At 41.5% G+C, this 22,592-nt stretch overlaps 1 protein-coding gene and 1 non-coding gene across 3 annotated transcripts in view; one reads left to right on the top strand and one right to left on the bottom strand.

Annotated features, from left to right (window-relative positions):
* VAV3 (vav guanine nucleotide exchange factor 3) overlaps window positions 1-22,592 on the top strand; it is a 397,225-nt gene that overhangs the window by 223,468 nt on the left and 151,165 nt on the right. The gene's annotated exons all lie outside the window — the stretch shown is intronic.
* LOC130015811 (small nucleolar RNA SNORA57) lies at window positions 4,985-5,110 on the bottom strand. Its single transcript, XR_008791145.1, has one exon. It is a non-coding gene; the product is annotated as a small nucleolar RNA SNORA57 (small nucleolar RNA).

Genomic DNA, 22,592 nt, shown 5'->3' with positions numbered 1-22,592 from the left:
GAGGCAGGGGGAGGAGGGGTGGGGGCGGGGATACTGGGGACATTGGTGGCGGAAAATGTGTTCTGGTGGAGGGATGGGTGTTTGATCATTGTATGACTGAAACTCAAACATGAAAGCTTTGTAACTGTATTTCAAGGTGATTCAATTTTTTAAAAAAGGAAAGAAATATGGGGGTTATACTTTTCTTTTCCTTCCAGTATCCTAATCATTGGCTACGATTCTTGTCCAGTGACCAGTGCATTTTCAGGACTAAAAGGATTTAAAAGCAGCTGGCCTCCAGTGGCAGTCAGCAGGGCCCTTTATCCCACCATCCATTCTACATGGTCTCTTGCTCACACTGCAGATTTATTTTCAGCAGGACACACCTGAGTCTAGAGTACATCAGGGCTTATAATTGTAGGATAGAGTAAAATCCAAAGTGAATTAGAAATTTAATTAAACTTCTTGCTTGTTTAATTGTTTAATGTGTTGCACAGCCCAAGTTGTGATTCCATATTCAATTACAATGAATCTTCCCTCAGATAGAGTTTATTTTGGGGTTTAGAAATGATTTTCAAAGGGTATTGATGCTTTTGAGAGAATCCTTGGTTTTAAAAAAAAATTCAGCGTAAGAGATTGAGTGTTTTAGTATTCGGTCTGTATTGACTCTTAATATTGACACAAGTCTAAATGTGCAAAGCCCACAAAGGCTAAATCCCACGAGCTTATGTTTAATTTAAAATATGCCTAGCTGTCCATTTTGAATATATTTCATAGGTTGACAGTCTGAATATATGACTTTTGGAGATAGTCAAGTATTAGTTTTAAATGTTTACTAGTCAAGTGTTTGCAGCTGGTTTTTAAATTCATTTGGAAAGGGATAATTTACATTTATGCAAAAATTGCCAATAAGCCCAATTTTATTAAAGTGTTTAGAGGTTAAATGCCTAATGATTAATTTATGCTTAAGCAATACTTTTAATAATTTAGAGGAAGGTAAAGCAGCTAGGATAATGATGAATAGTAATGAAATCTTAAAAGATTCTGAGGTTTAATTGTGGAGATCAAAGATCATATTCATCATCCTAGAAATGAATTAAGAAACCAATGGAGGGGCCGGAGCGATAGCACAGTGGGGAGGGCATTTGCCTTGCACGCGGCCGACCTGGGTTTGATCCCCAGCATCCTATATGGTCCCCTGAGCACCCGCAGATGTGATTCCTGAGTGCCGAGCCAGGAGTCAGAGATGACTGGGCCCGGAGTAAGTAGGTAAGGGAGAAGTCAAACCATCCACTGGCTTGACTAAGGGGCCCAGGAAATTCTTTCTTCTCCTTTGGACCTTGTTTATTTTGTATAAAAGAATAAAGAGGAGGACTGAAAAATATTTGTGTTCCAATTATTTTTCTGCATCACTATAAATTTTGCTCTTATATTTGACTCTGTGTAGTTGTTTCTTGAATATGTTGAAGGCTTGTGAATAGCAAGAGAAGGTAGGGGGAATGTTGCAGTTAATTGTGATACAGTAGCACTGTAGCACTGTAGCACTGTCCTCCTGTTGTTCATCAATTTGCTCCCGTCTCTGTTGTGAGACTTGTTGTTACTGTGTTTGGCATATGGAATACATCATGAGGAGCTTGCCAGGCTCTGCCTACAGGCGAGATACTCTCAGTAGCTTGCCAGGCTCTCCAAGAGGGGTGGAGGAATCGAATCCAGGTCAGCCTGGTCGGCCGAGTGCAAGACAAATGCCATACCGCTGTGCTATTGCTCCAGCCCTGTAATACAGTAATGAAATAATTTCATTTTCTTTTTTGCTACTGAATAGGTAAGACTTTTTGTGTGTGTATAATTTTTTTTGGTCCTCAAAAATACATTAGAGCATTATTATTCTTTCCCTATGTGTCTGTTTATATGAACTGTGTAGATATACATACTGGACAACTATTGTGAGATCTGTTTTGGAGTTTAAGGATTTCATGTGCGTTAATGGTATGGTAAGCTTTAAATTCCGTGTCCTCCTTTTGGAAACTACCAGGAGAATCAATTAGCACATGTAATTCCATCTATAGAGTTTTAGTGATGAAATAATACATGGGTTAGTTTAATTATAAACACATTGATTTATGTTCATTTTTTAATAAGGAAATATTGATAGATTCTATTCCGATTTAGCAGCATATATCATCTTGTGAACCACAAAAATTAAGTGTGAACCCTTGATCAAAAAGCACAAGCTAGTTTATGATCCCACAAACTTGATTGCTACTGGGTGTTAGTGAGAAAAGCTTTTTGTTATTAAAGCATACAAAGCCAGAGCATCATTATGTGTAGAATTGGTTGATTACTTTAATCAATGACTTCCTCAAAGACAGCTCTCAGCCCTGGCTGATAAAACTGAAATGAGCCAAGCATACTGTTTGTTAGTGGTCAGGGCTGCTCAGGAACGGGTTCCAGCCAGAGCGTTGAGAACTTTCTGGGAGATTTCTTGTAGCTTGTGTGAGGATCAGACCTGAGTAAAGTTTAATAAAATTCTGCTTTGGAGTGATTTGTTTATCTTCTCTGAGCAATTTCTTTTCTTAATAGATTGATTTATTTATCTGTTTGTGCACTCCTTTAGTACTTTTCCTCATCTGAACCAAAAGCACTTTGCAAATATCAAAGCTCAAGTTTTAAAAAGAGCATTGATTTTTTTTTCCCCAGCAGCCCTGAAGGTAGGCCATCACACATCATCATTTACCTCAGAGATAGGGATATTGATAGCATAATATTAAAATCTTTCATTAATATTTGGGGGGTGGGAGTCCAGCAATAACCTAAATTCAAAGGTGTTTTATGCTTGCATTGCCTCTGCCAGAATGACTCTTTGAAAGAACATACTTCCCAGGACAGTCTGCTTGCCTTACTTCCATTAGGAAAAGGAATAACCTGTCAATAAACATTGTCATGGATTGAAGCACTCTGTGTGACTGCCAAATAGCTGCTGAGGGGCTCCAGAAGCCGGTCTGATTAGACCTGAAATTGGTACTACGTGACTAGCATTTTTGAAGTTTGATGAAAAAAAAAATCAAGCTACGTGGGTGGGTGACGTATATCTTCCCTTTGTGCCGTGTGCTTTCCATACATTTGGAGGATGGTAGGGGTCTCCCCGGCAGTCCTCAGACCCCACAGCATGCTTAGGGAGCTGATTCTCAGCCCAGGAACACTGCAAGCCTGACAGGTCAGTGGTTGGGCCAGGCAGTGTGGGGGTGGCACCAGGTAGCACCACTTACTGGGCACTTTAGGGGACCATGGGAGCTAGGATAGAACTTGGGGCCCCGAGCATGCCAGACTTGTGCTGTTGGCCCTAGAGTTTGCACTTACTCTTCATCATCTTTGGAAGAGATCTTAGCTCAAGGGATCAGTGATGTTTCAAAGGGACCGTTTGTGAGATTAGGGCCCCTGCTCATTGGTGGCACCCATCATGCAGAGTTCCAAGGTGGAGTCCTGTAGAGGAAGAGGTGGGAGTCTCTATAAGTTTTCTTTCTCTGGGGAGACTGGTGGCCTCTTAGGTCATTTCCCTGCTGCCACCATAGTACCTACAAGCTCACTTGCAGGAGTGACCTTTCTAAGTTGCATGTTTATAAACTGGACTGCCTTCTGGTTGTTATCGGTGGTTTTATTTTTAATTTTTCCTCTATGATTTCTTTTTTTTAATGTTTAAAACTCTTTATTGACATTTTAGGGAAGCGTTGTAACATTTTACCCCTAAAACATGAGCATTTACACTCCTGCAAATGGTTATCTCAAGAAGAAATAAAATAATATATAAATTGGCCAGTTCTTAAGGGTTTAAATAGCAGGATGTGGTATACATATATTATTTTCAAGTCTGAATTTCTCATAACTGCCATCTACATCAATAGCTTCTATTTGCTCATTCCCAAGTTGAATGTAGACTGACAGGCTTGTGAGAATGTGTTAACACATGTGGTAAGCATTGCTAGATTAGCACAAAAACAAAAACAATTAAAAAAAATAAAACCCTAGGGGCTTGGATAATGTAGTGGATAGGACACTTGCCTTATGCATGGACAACCTAGTTTGATATCTAGCACCTCATATGTAACCCAGTATTCCACCAAGAGTGAACCCTGAGCACAGAGCCTGGAAAAATCACTGGCCATTTCTGGGTGTAATCCCACAGCAAAACACAATAGAGCAAAAAGCAAATTTAATTTGTCTTACAAAATTTTGTTGAAGTTGTAATTATTATAACACACTTTTTAAAAATTGAATCACCATGAGATAGTTACAAAGCTTTCATGATCAGGTTTTAGGCATACAATGTACCAATATCCATCCCTCTACCAGTGTACATTTCCCACTACCAACACAACAACACAACACAACCATCCTGTTATTCGTCGATTGCCTTGAGCAAGCCCCAGTAATGTCTCCTTCGTCCTAGCCCTGAGATTTTTAAGAAAAGTGCCCTATTCGAGGCTCTTTCAGAGTTAGGAGAATGAGACCCTTCATTGTTACTGGTATTTGGCATATTGAGTACGCCATGGGGAGTTTGCCAGACTCTGCCGTGTGGGCAGGTTACACTCGGTAGCCTGCCAGTTTGTCCAAAGTAGGAATGAGATGATTCGTGGCCGCGCTTACGGGAGCGGAGTGTGATAATCTCTGGATCCTGGTCGTTGTTGGGGTTACATAGCAGTTGGTGGGTGTAACTGTCTAGCTATTGGCAGATCCAGTCCCAAACCGTGCAGGCTTGGAGATCTCAGCCCCGGGTCCCACACACTTGGGTTCCTCTGCCAGTTCTTTTATGCATGAGGCTCATCCAAGTGTGTGGAGAGTGGTTCCAGCATGACCTTGGCTGGGGCCCGGAGGTCTTCAGCTGTTGGGCCCTGGTGGGGACAGTCAGGCACAGGGTAGGAGACTCTGCCTTGTTCTCTCCCGGGAGCTGAGTGTGTTTTGTGGCCACGAAACAAAGCAAAAATTCTCATCCAACATTTATTATTATTTTCTGTGTCCTGGGGCTGGAGGAGGGAACCAGTGGATTGGAAGCATCTGGCCCCAGAGACAACATACCAAGGGGTCAGTGGCCCTTTCCCTCTGCCTCAGGTCATCATGGGAACAAAAGAAAAGGAGGGACCATTTAAAAGTTGTTCCTAAACTTGTTACAGTGAGTCCTTTAGAAATAGGAGAATGAGCCCCCATTAATCTTTTCCCTTTCTTTACCCCTCCCTTCCCCCTCCCCCTCCATGCCTCCCTCCCTCCCTCCCTTCCTCCCTCCTTCCCTCCCTCCCTCCCTCCCTCCCTCCCTCCCTCCCTCCCTCCCTTCCTTCCTTCCTTCCTTCCTTCCTTCCTTCCTTCTTTCCTTCCTCCCTTCTTTCCTTCCTCCCTTTTCCTTCCTTTCTTTCCTTCTCCCTCTCTCCCCTCTCCCCTCTTCTTTCTTTCTTTCTTTCTTTCTTTCTTTCTTTCTTTCTTTCTTTCTTTCTTTCTTTCTTTCTTCTTTCCCCAGCAGTGCCCAGGGCTCTGTGCTCAGGAATCCTTCCTAGCCACACTCAGAGGACCCTATGTGATTCTGGGGATCAAGTTTGGGCTGACCTCATGTAAGGCAAGCACTGTACCCCTGTACTTTTTCTCAGGCCCTGTCTGCTCTCTACCTGGACCTTCCCAGTCCCAGCTGGCGGCAGTGCCCTGCTGCCCCTTCTTGCGGTGCTTTCACTGAAGAGGGTGAAGGCCCCTTTGCCACTGGAGGCACAAACGAGCCGCTGAGCCTCCTGAAGGGAAGGAGCACAGATCTGCCTGTGGCACTCGGGAGGGAAGTTCTTCCTGAGGTCTAACCTAAATCCCCACAGAGCGAGCAGATGTTGGTGAGGGCGCGGGTCAGACCGCGTGCACTTGATTGGCCCCTCTGGGTCGAATGTGCGTGGGGATTTGTCTCCGGAGTCTCATTTTGAGGTTTCCATGTCCGAGGTGATGGAGCCCACAAAGGGACTGGAAAGTGTCTTCCTCGTGGGCTGGAGGAGGAGGAGGAGGAGGAGAAGGAGGAGGAGGAGGAAGAGGAAGAGGAGGAGGAGTACCAGTGTACATTTCCCACTACCAATATACCATATATCCCTCTTACACCCCCCCACCTTCTCTCTCTCTCTCTCTGTTTCTTTCTCACTCCTCTTTCTATTCCCTCCTTTCATCTCTCTTTCTCCCTCCCCCCTTTTAGGCATTATGATTTGCAGCACAGATACTGAGAGGCCATCATGTTTGGTCCTTTATCCATTTTTGACACACATCTCCCATCCATAGAGATCCCTTCCAACCATCATTGTCAAAATGATACCTTCTTGGAACACCAAGTAAAGGGTGTTGTGAGGATCCTCCCAGGATGGGAGATGCATGCTGAAAGTAGACTATAGACAGAACATGATTGCCATTCAGTGCCTTTTTTGCAAAACTCAACAACCAAAAAGAGAGAGAACAAAAGGGAATCCCCTGCCACAGAGGTGGGATGGGATGGGGGGGGGATGGTGGGTGAGTGGGCTACTGGGATCATTGGTGGTGGAGAATGGGCACTGGTGGAGGAATGGTTACTCGATCATTGTATAACTGAAACTCAGGCACAAAAACTTGTAATGTCCACAACTGTACCACATGGTGTTTTACTAATAAAAAATTTTTAAAAAATGGTACCTTCTTTATTCCAACTGACCTCTCTCCGAGCCCTTGAGGCAGGCTTCCAATCATGGACCATTGGTCGTGGCCCTTATTTTTGCTCTCCTTGGGTGTTAGTCTCATACTATGATTGATTTTTTTTTAATAGCCCACAAATGAGTGCTGTCATTCTATGTCTGTTTTTCTCCTTCTGTCTTATTTCAGCATGATACTCTTCATGTCCATCCATTTATAAGAGAATTTCATGACTTCATTTTTCCTAACAGCTGTATAGTATTCTGTTGTGTAGATGTGCTATGGTTTCTTTAACTAGTCGTCTGTTCTTGGGCACCCAGATTGTTTCCAGATTTTGGCTACTACAAACATGATGCAGTGAACATACAAGTGCATACATCTTTTCTGCTGTTTTTATTTTTGCAACCTGGAGGTATATTCCCAAAAGTGATATTACTAGGTTATATGGAAGTACAGTTTCTAGTGTTTTGAGGAATGACCATATTGTTTTCCAAAATGACTGGATCAGTCAGCATTCCCACCAACAATGAATGAGAGTCCCTATCTCCCAGCTTGAGGAAGTACCTTTCTCAACCACTCCAGCACTGGTTGTTCTTATTCTTTTTGATTTGTACCTGTCTTATGTGGTGTAAGTTGGTATCTCATTGTTGTTTTGATTTGCACCTCCCTGATGATTAGTGATATGGAACCTTTTTCATGTACCTTTGGCCATTTGTATTTCTTCTTTGAGGAAATTTCTGTTCATGTCTTCTCCCCATTTTTCATGGGGTTGGGGTTTTTTTAAATTATAAAGTTCTACTAGTTACTTACATATCTTAAATTTTAACCCCTTATCTGATGGGAATTGGGTAAATAAATTTTCCCATTTCGTGGGCTGTCTCTGTATCTTGGTCAGCAATTCTTTTGAGGTGCCAAAACTTCTTAGCTTAATGTGGTCCCCTTTGTTTATCTTTTCTTCCACTTGCTTAGTCAGGAGTGTTTCATTTTTAAAGATGCCTTTAGCTTCAGTGTCATGGAGGGTTCTGTCTATGTTTTACTCCATGTACCTTGTGGATTTAGGTCTAATATTGAGATCTTTAATTAATTTCAATCTGACTTTTGTGCCTGGCATTAGACAGAAATCAGAGTTCAAAATTTTTGCATGTAGCCCTCCAGTTTTCTGACTACCACTTGTTAAAGAGTATTTCCTTGCTCCACATTACATTTCTTGCTCCTTTGTCAAAGATTAAGTGAACATATATTTTTGAGGGTCTGTGTCAGTATAATTGACTCTATTCCATTGGTTCTATGGGTCTATCTCTGTTCCAGTAACATGCTGTTTTAATTATAACCACTTTGTAGTATAGTTTCAAGTTGGGGAAGGTGATGCCTCCCATCCTCTATTTCCCAGGTATTGCTTTAGCTATTTTTGGGTATCTATTGTTCCGTCTGAATTTCAGGAGTTTTCGGTCTATGAAAAATGTAATGGATATTCTTATAGGGACCACGTTGATCTGTATAGTGCTTTGGAGAGTATTGCCATTTTGATGATGTTAATCATTCCTTTCCATCAACAGGAGATGCCATGCCTATGATTGATTTTGTAACCTGCCACTTTACTATACAGACTTATTATTTCTTTTTTAAAAATTTTTATTAGTGAAACACCATGAGATACAGTTGTAGACTTACAGATTTTTGTGCTTGGATTTCAATTATACAATGATCAAGTACCCATCCCTCCACCAGTGCCCATTTTCCACCACCGCGAATCCCAGTATCCCTCCCACCTCCATCCCTCCCATCCCACCCTTCCTCTGTGGCAGGGTATTCCCTTTTGTTCTCTCTCTCCTTTTGGGTGTTGTGGTTTGCAAAAGAGGCATTGAGTGGCAATCAAGTTTGGTCTATAGTCTACTTTCAGCATGCTTCTCTCATCCTGGGAGGATCCTCCCAACACCCTTTATTTGGCGTTCCCTTCTCTATCTGAGCTGCTTTTCCCCCTAGCATGTGTGGCTGGCCTCCAAGCCATGGAGTAAACCTCCTGGTACTAATCTCGGCTATTCTTGGGTGTTAGTCTCCTATTTTGTTACTATATGTTCCCCAGATGGATGCAATCTTTCTATGTCTATCCCTCTCTTTCTGACTCATTTCGCTTAGTATGATACTTTCCATGTAGTACCACTTGTATGTAAATTTCATTACTTTATCTTTTCTAATAGCTACATAGTACTCCGTTGTGTAGATGTACCAAAGTTTCTTTAACCAGTCATCTGTTTCTGAGCACTCAGGACAAACGTATTATTTCTAAGGGTTTTTTTTTTTTTTGTAGAGTCTTCAGGATTTTCTAAGTATAGAATCATGTCTTCTGCAAATAGTGATAGCTTGACTTTTTTTCCTATCTGAATGTCCTTGATATCTTTTTCTTGCCTAGCTGCTATGGCATGTATTTTCAGTACTACATTGAATAGAAGTGGCAAGAGTGAGAAACCTTGTCTTGTGACTGATCTTAGAGAGAAGTCTTCTTAGGTTTTTTATGTCTATAATAAAACTTTCTGTGGGCTTGTAGTAGGTGGTTTTGACTATACTGAGGAAAGTTCCTTCAACTCCCATTTTGTTGGTTTTTTTGTCATAAATGGGTGCTGGGTCTTGTCAAATGCTTTTCTGCATCTATTGATATGATTGTTTTTTATCTTTACTTTTATTGATATAGTGTATTATGTTGATTGACTTGTGGGTGTTAAACCATCCTTGCATCCCCAGTATGAATCCTATCCCCAGGTCATGGTCTATGATCTTTTTATGAGTCCATGGATTCTATTTACTAGTATTTTGTTGAGAATCTTTGAGTCTGTGCTCAGGGATATTGGCCTGTAATTTTCATTTTTGGTCTTTAAAAGCAGAATTTTCATTTCTTCTTTTGGTATCAGAGTGATATTTGCCCCATAAATACTGTTTCGAAGTGTTTCTGTTTATTTAGTTTCCTGGAAAATGTTGAACAGGATTGAGAGTAGTTCCTCTTTAAAGGTTTGGAAGAATTCCCTAATAAATTCATATGTACCAGGGCTCTTTTTTGGGGGGAGACTTTTGATTACTATTTTAATTTCCTCAATAGTGATAGGTTTGTTCAGGTATTCCAAATATTCTTGGGTCAGACTTGGGAGATTATAGGAGTCCAAGAATTTATCCATTTCTTCGGTGTTCTCTTGTTTTGTGGCATAAAGATTCTCATAGTAACCTCTGATTATCATTTGAATTTCTGTGGTTTCTGTTGTGATGATCTCTTTTTTTATTTTATTAGGGGTCTTTCTTTATCTTTCTTTATGATTCTTGCTAGTGGTTTATCAATCTTGTTTATTTACTCGAAGAACCACATCTTGGTTTCATTGATCCTTCAGATTGTTTTTTGGGCTTTCAGCTCATTGATTTCTGCTCTAAGTTTTTATGATATTATTTTAATTTATTTTATTATTTTATATTTTATTATTTCTTTCCTCATGCCTGGTTTGGGCTCCTTTTGTTGGTCATTTTCGAAGATTTTTTTTTTTTTTTTTTTTTTTTTTTTTAGCAGTTTTTTCCCCGTCTTTATTACATTGAAGGTAATGAATTATATGCACTTTTTTACTCTTGTGTTTTAATGTAATAACATTTCCTTAAATCACCACATACTAATTCATTTTCTTCACCCTCATTGTTTTTTTTTTCCCTTTATTTTATTTTATTTTTTTTAAAGTTGTAGATTTACAATTTTTTGTGCTTTGGTTTCAATTATACAATGATCAGATACCCATCCCTCCACCAGTGCCCATTTTCCACCACCATGGATAATATCCCTCCCACCCCCATCCCCCCATCCCCCCGTCTCTGTGGCAGGGCAATCCCCTGTGTTCTCTCTCTCCTTTTGGGTGTTGTGGTCTGCAAAAGAGGCATTGAGTGGCAAACATGTTCAGTCCATAGTCTACTTTCGACATGCATCTCCCCTCCTGGGAGGATCCTCCAAACATCCTTTATTTGGTGCTCCCTTCTCTATCTGAATAGCCCTTTCCTCTAGGATACCCGGCTGGCCTCTAAGTTATGGAGTAATCCTCCTGGTGCTGATCTCAGCTAATCTTGGGTATTAATCTCATACTTTGTTACTTTATATCCCCCAGATGAATGCAATCTTTCTATGTCTATCCCTCTCTTTCTGACTCATTTCGCTTAGCATGATACTTTCCATATTGTACCACTTGTATGTAAATTTCATGACTTCATCTTTTCTAAGAGCTACATAGTACTCCATTGTGTAGATGTACCAAAGTTTCTTTAACCAGTCATCTGTTCTTGGGCATTCAGGTTTCTTCCAGTTTCTGGCTATTGTAAAGAGGGCTGCAATGAACAAACAAGTGCAGATGTCATTTCGACTATACATTTTTGCCTCTCTGGGATATATTCCCAGGAGTGGTATTGCTGGGTCAAATGGGAGCTCAATTTCTAATTTTTTGAGAATCGTCCATACGGTTTTCCAGAAGGGCTGAACCAGTGGACATTCCCACCAACAGTGAAGGAGTGTCCCTTTCTCACCACATCCACGCCAGCATCGGTTGCTTTTGTTCTTTTGAATTTGGGCCAGTCTCTGAGGTGTGAGATGGTATCTCATTGTGGTTTTGATCTGCATCTCCCTGATGATTAATGATGTAGAGCATTTTCTCATGTGCTTTTTTGCCATTCGGATTTCTTCTTTGAGAAAGTTTCTGTTCATTTCATTGCCCCATTTTTGGATGGGGTTGGATGTTTTCTTCTTGTGGAGTTTAACCAGTATTTTGTATATCCTGGATATCAACCCCTTGTCAGATGTGTATTCGGTGAATATCCTTTCCCATTCTGTAGACTGTCTTTGTATTTTGGTCACTGTTTCTTTGGAGGTGCAGAAGCTTCTTAGTTTAAGATAGTCCCATTTATCTATCTCTGTTTTCACTTGCTCGGCCAGTGGCGTGGCATTTTTGAAGATACCATTAGCTTCAATGTCATGGAGGGTTTTGCCAACTTTATCTTCAATGTACCTTATGGTGTCTGGTCTGATGTTGAGGTCTTTAATCCATTTTGATCTTACTTTTGTACATGGTGTTAGGCAGAGTTCTGAGCCTATTTTTTTGCATGTAGCCGTCCAGTGATGCCAACACAATTTATTAAAGAGGCTTTCCTTACTCCACTTCACATTACTTGCACCTTTATCAAAGATTAGATGAGCATATGATTGAGGAGAGATGTCAGTGTATTCAACCCTGTTCCATTGGTCTGCAGTTCTGCCTTTGTTCCAGTACCATGCTGTTTTAATTATTACTGCTTTGTAGTACAGTTTGAAGTTTGGGAGCTTCTCAAAGTACTCCCTGAGGATCCTCTGAATTTCTGTGGTTTCTGTTGTAATGACCCCCTTTTCATTTCTGATTCGGTTTATTAGGGTTTTCTCTCTCCCTTTCTTTGTGAGTTTTGCTAGAGGCTTATCGATCTTGTTAATTTTCTCAAAGAACCAGCTCTTGGTTTCATTGATCTTTCGGATTGTTTTTTGGGTTTCCATCTCGTTAATCTCTGCTCTGAGTTTTATTATTTCCTTTCTCCTGTTCGGGTTGTGCTCCTTTTTTTGGTCCTTCTCCAAGCTCTTAAGCTGTGACGTTAGGTTACTTATGTGTGCTCGCTCCTCCTTCCTGAGGAATGCTTGTAGAGCTATAAACTTTCCTCTTAACACAGCCTTTGCTGTGTCCCATAAGTTTTGGTAACTCGTGTTCTCATTTTCATTCGTTTCTAGGAATCTTTTGATTTCCTCTTTGATTTCCTGCCTAATCCACTCGTTGTTCAATAGTGCACTGTTTAATTTCCAGGTGTTTGATTTAGTTTTCTGTTTTTGTGTGTGATTTACTTCTAATTTCAGCGCATTATGGTCTGAGAAGATTGTTGATACAATCTCTACCTTTTTAATTTTATGGAGGCATGTTTTGTGGCTCAGCATGTGGTCTATCTTGGAGAATGTTCCATGTACGCTTGAGAAGAATGTGTATTCAGCTTTTTGTGGATGAAGTGTCCTGTATATATCTACTAAGTCCCTTTCTTCCATTGTTTCCCTCAAATGAAGTATGTCCTTGCTAAGCTTGAGTCTGGTTGATCTATCAAGAGGTGACAAAGCAGTGTTGAAGTCTCCCACTAGTATTGTGTTGCTATTGATGTCTTTTTCCAAATCTATGAGTAGTTGTTTTAAGCACTTTGCTGGTCTCTCATTAGGTGCATATACATTTATTATTGTAAGTTCTTCCTGTTGTACAGATCCTCTGATCAATAAGTAATGGCCTTCACTGTCTCTTATGACCTTCCTCACTCTGAAATCAATGTGGTCTGATATAAGGATGGCTACCCCAGCTTTTTTATGGGAGCTGTTTGCCTGTAGGATTGTTTTCCAGCCTTTGACTCTGAGTCTGTGTTTGCTTTGACTATTGAGATGCGTTTCTTGCAGGCAGCAGAATGTTGGGTTCAATTTTCTAATCCATCCTGCCACTCTATGTCTTTTAATTGGTGCGTTTAGCCCATTGACATTGAGAGAGATTATTGTTATGGGATTTTGTCCCATTGTTATGTTAAAAATTGGGTGTATTTGAGGGGCCTTTCTTGCCTTAAAGTAGCCCATTTAGTTGTTCTTGTAACCATGGTTTTGAGTCTATGAAGTTCCTGAGCTGTTGTTTGTCTGTGAAACTGTGTGTTGTTCCTTCTATTATGAATGAGAGTCTTGCTGGGAAAAGTATTTTGGGGGAGGCATTTATTTCATTGAGTTTTTTTACTATGTCCCACCACTGTTTTCGGGCCATGAGGGTTTCATCAGAAAAATCAGCTGTGAATTTTAAGGATGCTCCTTTGTAAGAGATTTCTTTCTTCGATCTTGCTGCTTTCAGAATTTTGTCTCTGTCTAAGGTTTTGGTCATTTTGATCAGAATGTGTCTTGGGGTATTTTTATTCGGATTTCTTCTAGCTGGTACCCTTCGGGCCTCCTGAATGTGGTCACAAGTTTTCTTCAGCTCTGGAAATGTTGTAGCAATGATGTCTTTGACAGTTTCTTCTTCATCGAGGTTTTCTTCCTGTCCCTCTGGGACTCCAATAATTCTTATGTTACCCCTCTTGGCTTCATCACGATCTTCTCTTGCCATCTGTTCCCGAATTGTGAGTCTCTTTTCCATTTTCTGCTCTTTTCGGGAGAGTCTCTGAACTTCATCTTCGAGCTCACTGATTCTGTTCTCAGCCGCTGTTACTCTGCTGCTGAGGCCTTCCACTGAGCTTTTCAATTCGCCTACGAGATTTTTCAGCTCTGACATTTCTGATTGCATTTTCCTCATTTCTACCTTTAGATCCTCTTGTCTTCTATTGGCATTGGTTTCCATTGTTTCTTTTAATTCCCTAAGCATCCTAAGTAGCTCCCTTCTGAATTCCTTGTCAGAGAGGTTGTCTAACACTACAGTACTGTTGGTGTCATCTGGGCTAGACTCTTCAATATGAATGTTTGGTGGGCTTTTGCGTTGCTTTACCATTGTGAGAGGTGTGGTTTAGTCCTTCACGTTCAGTGTTACTATTCTGCTTGATATGCAGTGTGAGTTAAGATAGGCTTATGAGTTATTGGCAACTGTATTTCTAGTGGCTGAGCTAAAATAGAGAAGTTTCCATCTAAGAAGTTAGCTTATGGTTCCTATGGCATATGTAGTGGGAAAATATTTCGCGGCCGCGTTAGCGGCCGCGGCTCCGGAAAGAGTCCCTGGCACTGGGCGAGGAGTTGGGAATGTCTCCTGTTTGGAATTGGAGCCGTTCAGCTTTGTTGCCCAGAGCTGGGCCTCTGTGCCCGTCCCACGCGGCTCAGGGGTTGAAAACCGGCTGTCTCGGGGCTGTTTCTAGCTGCGCGTGCCCAGAGAGGAACCCAGGCCCTTGGGGGCGGGCTGTACCTGTTGGAATTGGAGCCGTTCAGCTTTGTTGCCCAGAGCTGGGCCTCTGTGCCCGTCCCACGCGGCTCAGGGGTTGAAAACCGGCTGTCTCGGGGCTGTTTCTAGCTGCGCGTGCCCAGAGAGGAACCCAGGCCCTTGGGGGCGGGCTGTACCTGTTGGAATTGGAGCCGTTCAGCTTTGTTGCCCAGAGCTGGGCCTCTGTGCCCGTCCCACGCGGCTCAGGGGTTGAAAACCGGCTGTCTCGGGGCTGTTTCTAGCTGCGCGTGCCCAGAGAGGAACCCAGGCCCTTGGGGGCGGGCTGTACCTGTTGGAATTGGACTCATTTTCGAAGATTTTAAGCTGTGAGGTTAAATTACTTCCATGGGCTCACTCTTCCTTCTAAGGACTGCTTGCAGAACGATAAACTTTCCTCTTAACATGCTTCTTCTGTGCCTCATAAATTCTGATAAGTTATGTCTTCATTTCATTTGTTTCCGGGAATCTTTTGATTTCCTCTTTGATGATTTTCTTCCTAAGCCACTGCTTGTTCAAGTAGTGAGCTGTTTAATTTCCAGCTATTTAATCTGATTCTCCATTTCTGTGTGCAATTCACTCCTGTTTTCAGTGCATCATGATCTAAAAAGATCGTTGATATAATTTTTTATCCTCTTAATTTTATGGAGTTATGTTTTGTGGCCCAGCATGTGGTGAACCTTGGAGAATGTCCCATGTGCAATGGAAAGGAATGTATATTCAGCTTTTGAAGGATAAAATGTCGTGTGTGTATATATATACACACACATTCACACACACACTAACCCCCCTCTTTTCAATTTCTTCCTTCAAATAAAGTGTGTCCTTTCTGAGCTTTAGTCTGATTGATCTATCAAAAGGTGATGAAGCAGTGTTGAAATCTCCAACTATTACTGTGTTGCTTTCAATGTCTTTCTTCAAATCTATGCGTACTTGTTTTAAATATCTTCTGATCCCTCACTTGGTGCATATACATTTAGGAGTGTGAGTTCTTCCTGATGTGCAGATCCCTTGATCATTAAGAAATGACCTTCACTGTCTCTTATAACCTTCTTCAATCTGAAGTCTTTGTAGCCTAATAACTGGTATGGCCACCCCAGCTTTTTTGAGGGAGTTATTTGCCTGTAGAATTTTTTATAGCCTTGTATCTTTGTTTGCTGTGACTGTTCGGATATATTTCTTGCAGGCAGCAGAATGTTGTGTTCAATTTTTGGATCCATCCTGCCACTTTGTGTCTTTTAATTGGTGTGGTTATCCCATTGTCATTGAGAGAACTTATTGTTATGGAATTTTGTCCCATATATCTGTAGGAGTTTGATGTATTTGGGGGGCTTGTCTTGTCTAAAAGTAGCCCGTTTAGTTTTTTCTGTAACCATGGTTTTGAGTCTATGAAGTTTCCTACTTGTTGGTTGTCTGTGAAATTGTGCTTAGTTCCTTCAAGTATGATTGAGAGCCTCATTGGGTAAAGCATTCTTGGTGAGGCATTCAATTCATTGAGTTTTTTTTTACTACATCCTCCCACTGTCTTCGGGTGTGGAGAGTTTCATCAGATAAGTCTGTTGTAAATATTAAGGATGCTCCTGTATAAGCAATTATCTTCTTAGATCTTGCTGCTTTCATTGTTTTCTATTGTTTTCATCATTCTGATAACTATGTGTCTTGGAGTATTATTATTTGGATTTCTTTTAGTTGGTACCCATTGGGCCTCCTGACTCTGGGTGCATATGCTCTTCAGCTCTGGGAATGTCTCAGCAATGGTGGGTTTGACAGTTGCATCTTCATCAGCGTTTTCTTCCTGGTGGCAGAAAACCTCTGGAACTCCAATGATTCTTATGTGATTCCTCTTGTCTTCATCCGGGGTTTCTCTTTAGTTTTTCTTGGTTTATATTGAGGCTCTTTTCCATCTTTTTCTGGAAATCTTTGCACGTCATCTTGGAGCTCACTAATTTTGTCCTTAGCAGTTGTTACTCTACTTCTGAGACCTTCCAGTGACTTTTTTATGTCACCTGCCAAGTTTTTCAGGTCTGTCATTTCTGCCTGTATTTTCATTTGCATTTTCCTCATTTCTGCACTCACATTCTGTTGTATTTTATTGGCAGTGTGTTTTATTGCTTCTTTGAGATCCTTATGCATCCTTACCAGCTTCATTCTAAATTTCTTATCTGAGAGGTTATACGGTTCATTATTACTGTTTAGTTCACCTGGGCTAGTGACTTCACTCACTAAGCCTGGTGAGTTTCCGCATTGTTTTACCATTGTGACCTTTGTAGTTTGGAGTTGGTTCTTGTGTGTTGTGTGTGGTTAGGACCCCACAGGTTTTTGTATGTTACAGGCTGTCTGTATGTTACAGTGAGTTATGGAGAGTGAAGAAATGTGTGTCCCTAGTGCCCTGGTATCTCTAATATAGAGTATAGATGAAGTAACTTCTTCAAGCGGACATGCTAGCCTCTGTGTGGTTTGGGGATTAAAGATTTTAAAGGGATGCTATGAGGGGTATATTTGGGTGTGAAATGCTGAGGGTCTAGCCTTCTCTTTGTGTGGGGCCTAGACTTCAGGCTGAGGAAGGGTGAAGAGCCTGTTTCAGCGTACACACCTGAGTTTAAGATGTTAGATCCACCACTCTGTGTTTTCTTGAGTGACTCTCCAGCAGTGCTAAGGGGTTCAGAGGCCACTCCCAGTACTACTTAAGGCCCAGTAATATGGCCTGATGGTGCCTGCTCAGCCCCAGAGGCATGGTGCTGCTCAGGCTTCTGTGCTTGAGGTCACTGGAGCTACTTTAGCCATGCCATGTAGTGCCAGAAATGGGACTTGAGGCTCTGCACAAGCAGGGCACCATCCATTTTGAACTATTTTGTGGAACCTTGAGTTTGCTCCTTTGTTTTCCTCCCAGTGCCTCTGTCTTAATTTCCCTCTTCAGACTGTGCTGCTACCTAGCCTGTGACAGTGGTCTCTGAAGCTGTTCTCCCATCTCTGGTCTAACTGTCCACAGCATGACTACTGAAATTTTCTTTCTAATGAGCAGATGACCATCCTGTCATCTCATATGGTCTGAGTGGCTACTGATCACCCAAAACACACATCAGATTCTGGAGTCTGCACAAATGGCATCTCTGCTCTGGTCCATGCCAAATCCCAGCTTCATTTTCATATCTTACCAGATCCAGCACTACAACTCCACGGAGTTCCTGTAGTTGTCATAACATGTCAAACTCCTTTATTCTGCTAAGTCTTTGATCGCAGTATTCTTTACTGCCCAGAGATCTGCGAAGAAACACTTTAACATCTTTCAAACTCAGGTGGAAGGCACTCTGTTCATGCATCGCACCCAATACTCATTCCCCTGTACTATACAGATTGACTGATATTTTCTACCATAGCTTATGCCTTTGAGTAACATTTCATTAGTTATTTCTTCAGATGTAATTTTTATCCTAGATTTAAGTACTTTTAATGCCAGATACTTGTCTTTGTTTTATCTGGCACAGTGCTAGTAAACAATAAACATTCAATATACTTGTTAACTGTAAGTTTTATTAGAATAGTTAAATGATAATATAATGGTTAATATAATAATATAATATTGTAAATGATTTATTTTAAGGAAAGAGAAGGTTATAGGGGAGGGATATACTGCCGTGGTAATGTCTCATAAAAAGAGGCTTATACGCAAACTGTAGGTAGGAGTAAAGGAAGAATATTCATGACAAAGTAGTGGGTTTGGGGCTAAGGCTTAAGTGAACATTTCATTTAATAATATCTTGAATAAACGGTTTTCTTTCAAGTGTACACCAGTATATACAGTTGGAGAAATCACTGCCCTTTTAAAATGCCTCTGTTTCTCTTTATGGTCCTTGTAATAATTTAAAACATTTTTAGTTAAAACTTCTCTTTCGTCATCAAATCAGAGCTAGTTCATGAACAGCTTGATGAACTTGGACAAGTGGCATATATCTCCTGAGCCTCAATTAGGAAATTTGCAAAATACAGATGTACTCTCACATTACTCTGTATCAGCTAACCAGTATTTCACAACTTTAAGGCACAGTGAAAGGACTGTTATATATGTTCATTGATTTGACCTGTGTGTGAGCCCCATGTTAATTCCACAGCTGCTTTTGATTTTGGTTCTTTTTCTTTCTTTTGTTGTAGTTTTGGGGACTCTGATGACTGGGGATCATACAGTCTTGGTAGCAGTGCACCAAAGGTCATATACTTTAACAGTTTGGCTGTGACAGGGATCACACAATGTGGGTTGTGTGGTTTCTGTCACCAAATACCTGGTCCTGTGTGTGCAAAGCAGGTGATGTGCACAGAATATTGTTTTTGTTTTATACACATTCGAAACTATTGGTACTATTACTCAAACTATGGTCAAAGGCAGCACATGATGTAAGTTGTTTTGTGGAGTGAAGAAGGAGCATGCCTTTCTGGAGAGTGTGGGTGGAGTTAGTGTTTATCTGTAGCGGTGCCCCCACCAATTCAGAGGAGAGTTGGTCGGCTGAGTTGTGAATGGGTTCTTGATGTTGCTTGGTACCCTTTGGTGCGTAACAGTTTCATCTGATAAGATAGAAATACTATCCTGAGAGCCAATGTGATCCTGAATGCCTTTTTACATTTTTATTTTTGACCCTTGACATGGCAAAGGGGACAAATTTACAGGAATGAAGAAATCCTCTAGGTACAGCTCTGAAATCGTTCGGTTTGGTGTGATCCCAAGCTTAAGCTGGGGGCCAGGCCTGCTGTGGTACATTCTTCTGGACAGGAGCTGCTCTTCGGTGAAAATTTCATGACTGGACTGGATGAACACAAGTTCATATAAAATGGAGTTAGCAGGTCTTCATTTTAGGAATTAGGCATTTAGTCTGGCACAGATTTTTTTTTAAAGTGACTACCCACCCACCCCTAACTGCCTCCCAAAAGCTGTCTAAGCCATAGTCTTCATCGTCTACATATGGCGATATATCTCATTTCTTAGAGTTGTTGGGAGGTTAAATGAGAAGATGTATATATAGTAATTGTCATGACGGAATTAAGAGCTGAAGTGCTTATTGCTGGTGCAGTTTTAGGTTCTTGTCTCAAATGAATGATGACCCAGTGTTCTGTCAGAGTTGATGGAGACTAGCCAAGAGTCTTCTTGGTCATTTTCCATAGCCGTTCATGTGTGATGGTCAAAGGCAAGGTCTCAAGAATAAAATGGAATCCAATCATGATGTCCCCCTAAGCTGGCCATCAGTGGAGGGACAGGACCCAGGTGGATTATCCAAATTCTCCCAATGTTGGTTGAACTAGCCATGAGGGCTCCAAGTGGATGATCATGACAAACAGTGGAGAATTTACTTCAGAATGAAGCTGGTGTTTCAGCCTTTGCAGAGTCTCCAGCTCTGTGTGTGGAGAAAGAGCTCTGAAGGACAGTAGGCATATAGCACGGCTTGAGGAGCTCAACTCAGGGGTTAGAACAGTAACTTTTGTGCAAGATGTATATGGTGGAAGGAGAAATGAGGCCCAGAGCAGGAGCTTTGAAATAAGGAAATTACACCCCACTGTGGCAGTCTATTCACCATTGCCCCTCACCTAACATTGGGTCTTGACTCAAGAAGAAAAGCCTCCCATTAGGATCAGGTATTTAATTCATTGCACAATGTAAACATTTTTTTTAATTTAAGTTTTAAGTTTTATTTGAATCACAGTGATATACACAGTTACAAAGTTGTTCATGATTGGTTTTTGTTTTGTTTTGTTTTTTGAATTTTTTTTATATTTATTTATTTTTTAATAGTGAGGCACCATGAGGTACAGTTGTAGACTTACACATTTTTGTGCTTGGGTTTCGATTATACAATGATCAAACACCCATCCCTCCACCAGTGCGCATTTCCCACCACCTCGGATCCCAGCATCCTCTCCCCCCCAGCCCCTATCCCACTCTGCCTCTGTGGCAGGGCATTTCCCTCTCTCTCCTTTTGAGTGCCATGGTTGGCAAAAGAGGCATTGAGTGACAATCATGCTTGGTCGACAGTCTACCCTCAGCATGCTCTCCCATCATGGGCGGATCCTCCCAACACCCTTTATTTGGTGTTCCCTTCTCTTTCTGAGCTCCCCCTTCCCCTAACATGTGTGGTTGTCCTCTGGGTCATTGTGTAAGATTCCTGGTACTAATCTCTGCCATACTTGGGTGTTAGTTTCCTATTTTGTTACTTTATGTTCCCCAGATGAATGCAGTCTTTCTATGTCTATCCCTTTCTTTCTGAGTCATTTCGCTTAACATGATACTTTCCATGTAGTACCACTTGTGTGTAAACTTCATGACTTCGTCTTTTCTAACAGCTACATAGTACTCCATTGTGTAAATGTGCCAGAGTTTCTTCAACCAGTCATCTGTTCTCGGGCACTCAGTTTTTTTCCAGATTCTGGCTATTGTAAAGAGTGCTGCAATAAACAGACAATTGCAGATGTCACTTCAGCTATACTTTTTTGCCTCTCTGGGATATATTCCTAGGAGTCGTATTGCTGGGTCAAATGGGAGCTCAATTTCTAGTTTTTTGAGAATCATCCATACTGTTTTCCAGAAGGGCTGAACCAGTCGGCATTCCCACCAACAGTGAAGGAGTGTCCCTTTCTTACCACATCCGCGCCAGCACCGGTTGCTTTTGTTCTTGTGGATATGGGCCAGTCTCTGTGGTGTGAGGTGATACCTCATTGTGGTTTTGATCTTCATCTCCCTGATGATTAATGATGTGGAACATTTTCTCATGTGTCTTTTAGCCATTCGGATTTCTTCTTTGTCAAAGTTTCTATTCATTTCATCTCCCCATCTTTTGATGGGGTTGAATGTTTTCCTTTGCACAATGTAAACATTTAAATGTTAACAAATGTCCTAGATGAAGGACAACCATGCGAGCAAGCTGTGTTCCACAAAGGATTCAACAAGATTGACCATATCTACACGATAACCAAGCTCATTGAGGTTTCTCAGGAGTTCAAGATGCCATGCTCTGTCTAACATTCATTGATTTAAAGAAGGCCTTTGATTCTGTTGAGACGGAAGCAGTCATCAAAGCCCTAGCCAAACAGGGTGTTCAAACAGGATCCTCCGTGAGCTGTATTATGGGTTCACTACCAGGATCTCACCATTCTACAAAGAAGTGATCATCCATGTCAAGAGAGGGGTTCAGCATGGTGATACCATTTCACTGAAACTCTTCAGTGCCACCCTCGAGATTGTCACGCAACAATTGGAATGGGAAGGAATGGGAGTGAAGATAGACGGTCGGCAACTACACCACCTCTGCTTTGCTGATGACATCATTCTCATAACACCAGACATTAGCCAAGCGGCACAAATGCTCGCCGACTTTGACCCTGAGTGTGGAAAAGTCGAACTCCAGCTGAATCTCACCAAGACAATGTTTATGAGAAACAATCTTGTTCCTGACGTTCCAGTCGCTTTCAATGGAATGAACATCTCCAAATGCAACAGTTATGTGTACCTAGGTTGAGAAGTCAACATGGTGAATAACCTGGCACCTGATTTGCGCAGGAGGAAGAGAGTGGCTTGGAATGCCATCAAGAGCGTCAAAGAAATAGCTAAGAGGATGAAGAACCTCTGGCTCTAGGCACATCTCTTTGATTCCACTGTTCTTCCTACATTAACATACACCTCAAAGACCTGGGCCCTACGAAAACAGAATGAGAATGCTATTAGAGTCTCCCAAAGAGGAATTGAAAGAGCTATCCTTGGAGTATCACGCTTTACTCAAATGAGAGAAAGAATCCGGAGTTCTGACCTCCGTCGACGGTCAAGAACCAGGGATACCATCTCGTTTGCGAAGGCATTGAAAATCAGATGGGCTGGACATGTAATGAGATTTGGAGACGACCGCTGGACTAAAGCCACTACTGACTGGATTCCTTGGGACGTTGAAAGATTGCATGGCCGCCCACCTACAAGATGGTCAGACTTCTTCGTCTAGATCCTGAACAATTGGTTTGAGGCTCTTCATATTC

Source organism: Sorex fumeus, unplaced genomic scaffold, assembly GCF_029834395.1.
Source record: "Sorex fumeus unplaced genomic scaffold, SorFum_2.1 ptg000131l, whole genome shotgun sequence".
NCBI lineage: Eukaryota > Metazoa > Chordata > Mammalia > Eulipotyphla > Soricidae > Sorex > Sorex fumeus.
The sequence above is the reverse complement of the archived record's forward strand: the minus strand, read 5'-3'. Positions and strand labels throughout refer to the sequence as shown.